At 43.7% G+C, this 8571-nt stretch overlaps 1 long non-coding RNA gene across 1 annotated transcript; it reads right to left on the bottom strand.

Moving 5' to 3' along the window:
• Positions 1–3086: 3086 nt before the first annotated feature.
• Positions 3087–4100, bottom strand: LOC121061712. The gene is made up of 2 exons (XR_005815225.1): positions 4044–4100; positions 3087–3320 (listed from the first exon to the last, which is right to left on the bottom strand). It is a non-coding gene; the product is annotated as an uncharacterized LOC121061712 (long non-coding RNA).
• Positions 4101–8571: the final 4471 nt, after the last annotated feature.

Genomic DNA, 8571 nt, shown 5'->3' with positions numbered 1-8571 from the left:
GAAGTCCGTCTGCAATGTGATATTCATCTGGAGAACAATGTTGTCAAAACACAGGGAGATTCTGCAGCAGTTGGAGGGAAGGGAATTAGGTGTTTGCATCTCTTTGGAGATGTGGATTTGAAAAGATTTCAAGCATGTAAGAACAGCATGGGCCATGTTCACCAGACAGGCCTGAACCCAGAATATGGTGTTGTAATTCAACCTGGGGCTTCTGGATTATGGGATACACAGAAATTACCAGCTAGATGAGAAGAGAAATGTTTTTCTCTCTTTTAATCCAGGAAATGGTAAAGGGGCTCCTAAAGGAATATTATTATTGCAACAGTAACATATTGAAACTAAGCACTCAAAAGTCAGTAAATTTCATAAACAGATTTTTCCCGCAAGATTTATACAACCACATTGAGTATTTATTTTTGATTTGCAATATCATTGTGAAATGTCCATTTTAATAGATTATATTTGTCATTAGTGCACACCATAAATACAATAGTAATCATCAGATTCATAGCTAGCACTCATGCAGAGCTGTACATAATCACAATTCTCTACAAACATACTTGTCTCATGCTCAGAGTTCAAGTGGTAATTCCTGAATAAAGAACAGTGGAGATCAGACTTGTGTAACACTCAGAACCATCTGTGCTCCCAGGGATGCAGAGTGCAGAAAAATGCCTGACTCCCTACTCTGAAGAACTTCTTGTCTGGACTCTTTTCCTATGCTGGTTTATTCATGCTTTCGTTAAAATCAGCAGGAATAGCTGAAGCCCAGTGTGTGCCCCAGTTACCTAAAATGCAGGAGCTTACTGCCCTTTTCTCAGCAGAGTCTGTAGAGATACAATATTAATTTGATTTCTAGCATAGATATAATCTACTTAGATTCAAGCTATTCTCTTTCATGCTGTCCTGTTAATATGTTTGGATATACACCCTTCCCCTGCTTCAGAAAACTTCTGAAAACCCACCTTTCTGTGAGGCATGCCAGGTGCTGGACTACTCCCCACTCTGTGGGTGTTCTTCCTCAAATTATTTTGTTTGTATTGAGTCTTGCCTTCAGGGCCTTATCTTGCATTCCTTGCACACCCAACACTCACTGAAGTTGATGGAGATACAAAAGGCAGGCCTTTATCTTGTGCTGGGATCTACTGAGCTTTCTCCTAATTCTGCCGCCTGGTATGGGCTCTGCACTCCTAAACGCTGAGGACTGGGGATTTTGTGTGATCTTTTCTGGGCAAGGTGCCATCTGTCTTCCTGAGTTCAGCGTCTCCTCTGCCCTCCTTTGGGTGGCATCTGTGTGAGTACGGTATTGTATGTGCTTTTCTCATGAGCATCTCTGTTTTCTGAATTCAGCAGGCACTAATGCTTTGTTTCTCAAGCCACATATCTACTGTCATCCAAGACACTGAAAAACCCTCATTCCTTCCACTTACCACCCTCTGAAAAAATCACTGCTTCAATGTTTGTGGTATGTTTATTGTATTATAGTCTTAGTGATTCTTTCATATCTTTCCTTATTAAAAACAGACTTAGCAAAGTTAATTAGGGGTAATTTGCATTCAAGCTATTCATTATTTACTTATCTTTGAACTGCAAACTGTAGGAATGCCATTTGTTCATTAAAATTCCCAATCTTTGCCCACTTTCCCTTTGATAGCACAGTGGTTAAAGAAAGTTGTGCTTAGCTGCTGACTAACCATTCTCTGCACACTGCAGAGATGGCTGCAGGCCATTATTTCAGCATTAGAAAGTAGTTAATATTGAATGCCATGAAGTTAAATTTGTGTTCATTTACTTATTATGCTGGAAATCAGTTGTTCATTCTGCACAAATTTCCCAGCACTACTCTCAGCCAAGTTCTGCAGACTCAAAAACATGCAGTAACAATATTAAAGGTGAGGAGGCTTGAAAGGGGGTAGAAAAGAGGAATTAAACTGATCTCCTAAAAAGACACTGCTATGACCCCCTGCCTTGGATAACGCTTCTTTCATTATCACAGTCACCATCCTTGTTAGTTCATTTTAATAGCATAAGGAAAAAAATATCTGCTGTTTATTGTTAACCACAAATTCTTGAACAATTACATATCTGTTAATTCCTCAGAAGCTCTTGCTGTGTGCTGTTTACAGATACTCTAAGTTGAAAAGAGAAGCAATGGCAATTGTCTTGCTGACAGGGAAGAAGGACTTCCTAGTTACTCAAATAGGGATTGTATCTTATGTAACTCTTTGGTACCCTGGCAGGCACAGAATGATACCTCCACATCAAGAACCACATGGGCAAGACAAGAAACCACTGGCTAGAAAAGTAACTTCAGCAGAGAGCTGCAAGGCTGGCCAGATCCTGGTGTGCTGCGTGGACGGGGGCAAATCATGCAGATCAAGTTTAGACAGTTAGTGTCTACTTGGGGATTGCTATTTGACAATGCCTATGTCTGATTTTCCTCTTCCAATGCAACCTAAAAATTATGACATTTTCTGTCCCCTCCCCCCTCCCTCCATCTCTTGAACTAATGAGCAAGTAAGGAAAGAAAATTAAAGAATAAAAAATGTAAGTAGTGATAGGGTGAGATCAATAAACTGTAGATTGCTAGCACTGAGTGAGCCTGAGTAATCTTCTGCATATTGCATGTTGAGTTAACTTGCAAGAGAAATATGTTCCCTCTTATTGTCCTGTGTCTCATTGTGGAAAAGGAAGCAGGGACTGCAAATTAAAATACCCTTGATTTAGGTTCTGAAGGGAGTGCCCAGGAGTTCTTTTTCTATTGCCACATGTTAGGAATTGAACCAGCTGCACCATCACAATGTAATGAGAATATTTTATTAGTGTTTTCAGCCTGTGACTTCTTGTGCCCTCCCTCCCTACAAAAAAGTCCACTAAAAATGCTCTTGGGGGTGGCATCAGCAGACAGTGTTATTCTACATAACCAAAGGGCTGTGCTGTTTCAGACCGACTACTATAGGGAACAAGCTCAAGGTACAGAAACAGTGTAATATTCTGTAATGCATTATACTATTCTGGAGTATATAATACTACACTGAGGATTGTTCACTAAGTAAAGATGGAGCTAAGAAGAGCTCAGCTGGAAGTGGACATCTAAAGACAGTGAACTGTGTTTATAGACATATGTTTGCATAACATAAACTTTGCACAAATAATGAGAAGTCTCTGAGTCACCAGTCCAAGTAATATACTGCTTTTAAGAACAGTTCATTTCTTTGCACCATCAAAGATTATACTTGGGCTAACATTGGTGAGCAGCAATTTCGACAAATCAGGGCACAAGGGAGAAGGCATAGAGGTCTTTTCAGTCCCAAGGGAACCTATAAGAAAAGTTAAAAGAAAGATCAAGAATGTAAAAAAAAAACAAAACAAAACACCAAAACACTTGACATTATTCGTTTTATTCACAGGCAGTTAGTTCATGTGGAGTGTAACTACCGCAGTGTCAGTGGAGACAAGTTTGGGAGGCATTAGGCCCACAGGTGAAGAAAATAAGGAACTTTAATTAACAGGAGAAAACCTCATTTCACAGGAACAGAATATGTAGTATTTATGCACAGTTGTAGTTCTCACTTCAGCAAATATCAGCCAACTTCTAGAGGGACAGAAAAGCTGTTCTCTTCTTTTGACGTCTGGCTATTACAAAGCAGAAAGTGAGGAATACTACAGACTTCTGTGTAATTACTTAGATGGGAACTCGTGTTTACACCTTTCTTGCTAGGGTCTGCCAAACCAAATTAATAAGTCAGATTTTCCCATCTGCAATTGGTGGAATTGAATATTGCACATTGCATATACAGTGACTGATACTGAGTTGTGAAACAGGTTGTGTGTTTTATTGGTTTCTGATAGGAGAAAAAGAACTACTGTTTAAAGAAATGGTGCTCATTCAAACTGCATGTAAGACCATTTTCTAAGCAAACGGTGTCTACTTGCTTTTTACTTCTAAGCTTTCACATGTCAAAAACCACCAGTTTGTCACAAAGGGGAAGTGTAAAGGGCACATGAAGAAATTAAAGAATCTGGATGCTGGATTTACTTACGTTTGCATAAGAATAGGGTACTTTCTAATCTCTTGAGCTTCTACGGGAAATACTCTGGAGGGTCAAAAGAGAATAATTTAATTATCTCAGAGATTCACAAGAAATTAGGCTTCAGTGATGCCTAGGATCAGTTAAATTAATAGGCAATATGTTTCAGCCAGAATATTTGACAGTTATACAGTGAAACTCTGGCACCAGTGCATTTCCAGTGGCTTCAGAAGGGTCAAGTTTTAGCTCATGTTAGCTGTAAATCCAAAATGGCACAATTACTGAATGGGCTGTTTCAGGCCACCATTAGTCTCCTACAAGAGGAAAGCACGCTGCTTTCAGAAATATTTTTGTGGTCGCCACAAACTCGATTTTTCTGTGGTCAGCTCCACCTGCCAAATGTAGGTGCAGCAACAGTGCTAAAAGCAGATAAATGGGAAGCACATCACAATGTCACTTGCCAAGGCAATCAGCCCCGGTGCAGGTGCGTTGCACAGCAAGGCAGGGGATCGCGGTGCCCAGTGGGGTTCCTGCACTGGGGAAGCCCCAGAGGAGCACAGGGATGCACCAGGGTCCTGCAGCTCTCCTGAGAGTGGCTGACCAGGCATAAGTGGGGCAGGAGTAATGGTGGCCACCCACCGCTCCCACAAAAGGCAGCCCTAGGGAGTGTTGTGACCAGGGTGGGCAGACAGGGTGCGGGGCAGTGGTTCACTCAGGAGAGCACATAGGGAAGGTGAGGGTGCTGTCACTGCCACTTCCACAGCAGGTTGTAGCCTGCTCGAAGGAACTCCAGGCATGGTATCCACCTGGCAGTGAGCTAGCTATGTCCTCAGCATTCCCTATGGTCTCTCCAGCCACAGGAAGCGACATAGCTACCCAGGCAGAGCTTCCAAGGGAACATGTGGACTTCCAGGTCTCGGGCTTCAGGGTGCACACAAGTTTTCTGTCAGTGTCTGACAGCAGTAGTGAGTACACCTGTGGGAGGTGCACCCAGGCAGAACTGCTCAGAAAGGTAACAGCTTCAGTAGGAGGTGGACAGGCTGAGGAGCATCAGGGAGTAGGAGGAGATTGACTGGTGGAATCATACTCTACCATCGCTGAGATAGATACATCAGCCAGCCACAACACAAGAAATGAAGGATCCCTACCCTCTTCCCACTAGGCAGAAGGAGGGGACCTAAGAGTCAGGGGGAATGGAAACAGGTTTCTTCTCACAGTGGCAGGTGAACTCCCTCCCTGCCTACCTCACCTTCCTAGGTGACCTTACGCTGTATGCATGAGGCTCTGAAACTTGATGGACAGGCAAACGATGATGTTGATGAAGGTCCATCCAGGTTGGAGGGGTTGCCTAAGGCAAGTCAGCCTACCCCTGTATTATGACCACCTTTGTCATAAAAAAAGGATGGTTGTTGTTGGAAGTGACTCACTTCTGAGGGGAACAGTGGGACTGATAAACTGACCTGACCCAACTCGTATGGAAGTCTTCTGTCCTCCTGGAGCCTGGGTAAGAGGCGATAATAGAAAACTCACTAGCCTGGTACAGCTGCCTGATTATTATGCCTTATTGTTTTTTCAAGTTGGCAGTGATGAAGTAGAAAAGAAGTCCAAAAGCAACCAAAAGGGACGTCAGGGCCTTGGGGCAATTAGTTAAAGGATCAGGGGCACAGATAGTATTTTTGTCTATCCTTCCAGTAGGAGGGAACAATATTGAAATAGCAGCAGACCCAGCTGATCAATACCTGTCTCTGAGGCTGGTGTCTCTGAGGCTGGTGTCACTGGCAGGATTTTGGGTTTCTTGATCATGGGTTGATCTACACAACACCAGGTCTGCTGATACCTGATGGGATGTTTCTACACCAATACACACAGCATGAGGAACAAGCAAGAACTCAGTCACAGAGCTATGACATCATTGGCATAAGCAATTCTTGATGGGAAGAATCCTGTGACTGGTGTGTTATGATGGATGGTTATAGGCTCTTCAGAAAGGATAGGCATAACAGGCAAGATGGGGGGCTTAGACACTGTATGTAATGGAGGGACTGGACTGTACAGTGCTTGCAGTTGGTGATGACAAGGATGAGAGCCTCTGGGTAAGGATTAAGGGACATGCAAATAAAGTGATGTTGTTGTGGGAGCCTACTGTAGGCTACCCAGCCAGGATGACAACATTGATGAATTATATTTTTTAAGGGACAAATACCTCTAGATGAGCTGCCCTTGTCCTTATGGGTGCTTCAACTTGCCAGATGTTAGCTGGGAATACTATATAGCTGATACAAACAGATCCATGAGATTCCTGAAACACCTTGATCATGACTACTTGGTACAGGTACTAAGGGAGTTGACTAGGAAAGGTGCCCTCCTAGATTTGTTTCTTGTAAAGAGAGAGGTACTTGTGGATGAAGAGGTGATTGGTGGCCATCTTGGCCATAGTGACCATGAAGTAGTCGAGTTTACATTTTTTTTTGTGTTAGGAGGAAAATTGCCACCAAAACTTCAATGCTGGATATGGGGAGATTATACTTTAAGCTGCTCAGGGAACCAGTAAATAAGGTCCCCATGGAAACTGCTTTTGAAGGCATTGCGTCCATCAGTGCTTGTCACTTTTTAAGTACTACCTCCTAAGAGCACAGGAGCAGGCAGTTCCACAATATTGGAAGTCAAGCAGGTTGGGCAGGAGGTCAGCTTGGCTGAGCAGGGATCTTATTCTAGAGCCTGGGTGGAAAAAGAAAATCTATGACCACTTGCAGCGGGGTTGGGTGACGTGTCAGGACTAAAGAGAGACTGTTTGCCATAGTAGGGAGAAAATTAGTGTGGCCAAAACTCAACTAGACTTGAAGCTGCAGGGAACAACAAAAAGGGCTTTTAAAAATATATTGACAGCAAAAGGAGGACCAGAGATAACATTGGTCTATTACTTGTTGAGGATGGCAACCTCATAAATAGGTATGTAGACAAAACAGAGATGTTCAATGCCTCCTTAACCTCTTTATTCAACACGGATGATGTGCCCTGGGACCCCCGTAGCCTTGAGTTGGAGGTCTGTGACTGCAAGAGTGAAAAACTAACAGCCAGCTCTGAACTTGTGTGGGATTTGCTGCTCCAGCTGGATACATATAAGTCTATGGACCCCAATGGGATTCATCCTACAGTACAGAAAGAACTGGTTGATGTCATTGCAAGACCTCTCTCAATTATTTTTCAATGTTCTTGGGAATCTGGAGAGGTCCCAGTTGACTGGAACGTGGCAAAAGTTGTCCCAGTTTTCAAGAAGGGCAAGAAAGAAGACCCTGATAATTACAGGCCTGTCAGTCTCACTCCAGTGCCTTGTAAAATTACAGAAGATTATTCTGGGAGTTACGGAAAATCAGCTGAAAGACAGTGCAGTCTTTGGCCACAGCCAACCTGGGTTCAAAGGGGAAAAGTCATATTGAACGAATATTTCCTTTTATGACAAGGTTACCTATCTAGTTGACCAAGGGACACCAGTTGATGTAATCTTTTTCAATTTCAGCAAAGCTTTAGATAGTCTTTCTCATAGTATCTTTCTGTACAAAATGTACTGCATTCAGCTAGATAAATACATAATGTGATGGGTGAACAATTGACTGACAGGCTAAAAAGGTTTTAGTAAATGGGGTTACATCAGGCTGGTGGTCAGTCACTAGTGGGGTTCTGCATAGCTCCATGTCAGGGCCAGTTCTCTTTAATATTTTCATAAATTATTTGGATGAAGGACCTGAAAGTATAGTCAGTAAGTTTGTGGAAGTCACTACATGGGGAGGAGCTCTTGACACCCTTGAGGGTAGAGAGTCCTTGCAGAGGGATCTTGACAAATTAGAAGGCTGGGCAAGCACACATGAAATTTAAAAAGAGCAAGTGCTGGATTCTGCGCCTGGGACAGCAACTCTGGCTATATATACAGAGTGTGGGATAAGAGGCTGGAGAGCAGCCCTACAGAAAGAGAAATGGGTGTTCTGGCGGACAGCGAGTTGAATATGAGCCAATAGTGTGCCCTGGCCGCCAGGAGAGCTAACCATATCCTGGGTTGCATCAAGCATGTCATTGCTTGCTGATTGAGGGAAAGGATTGTCCTGTTCTGCTCTGTGCTGGTGCAGCCTCATCTCAAATACTGTGTGCAGTTTGGGGTACCACAGTACAAGAAGAACATAGAACTATTCGGGAATGTCCAAAGATGGTGAAGGTTCTAGAGAGGAAGACGTATGAGGAGCTGCTGAGGTCCCTTGGTTTGCTCAGCCCAGAGCAGAGCAGGCTGAGGGGAGGCCTCATGGCGGCCTGCAGCTCCCTCACGAGGGGAGTGGAAGGGCAGGCGCTGAGCTCTGCTCTCTGGGAACAGCGACAGGACCCGAGGGAACGGCATGGAGCTGGGACAGGGGAGGGTCACGCTGGGTGTTAGGGAAAGGTTCTGCACCCAGAGGGTGGTCAGGCACTGGGACAGGCTCCCCAGGGCAGTGTTTACAGCACCAAAGCTGCAGAAGTTCAAGAAGTGTTTGGACAATGCTCTCAGACACTTGGT

This window comes from Cygnus olor, chromosome Z (assembly GCF_009769625.2).
Source record: "Cygnus olor isolate bCygOlo1 chromosome Z, bCygOlo1.pri.v2, whole genome shotgun sequence".
NCBI classification, from domain to species: domain Eukaryota; kingdom Metazoa; phylum Chordata; class Aves; order Anseriformes; family Anatidae; genus Cygnus; species Cygnus olor.
This window is presented reverse-complemented; position numbering and strand designations above follow the sequence as displayed.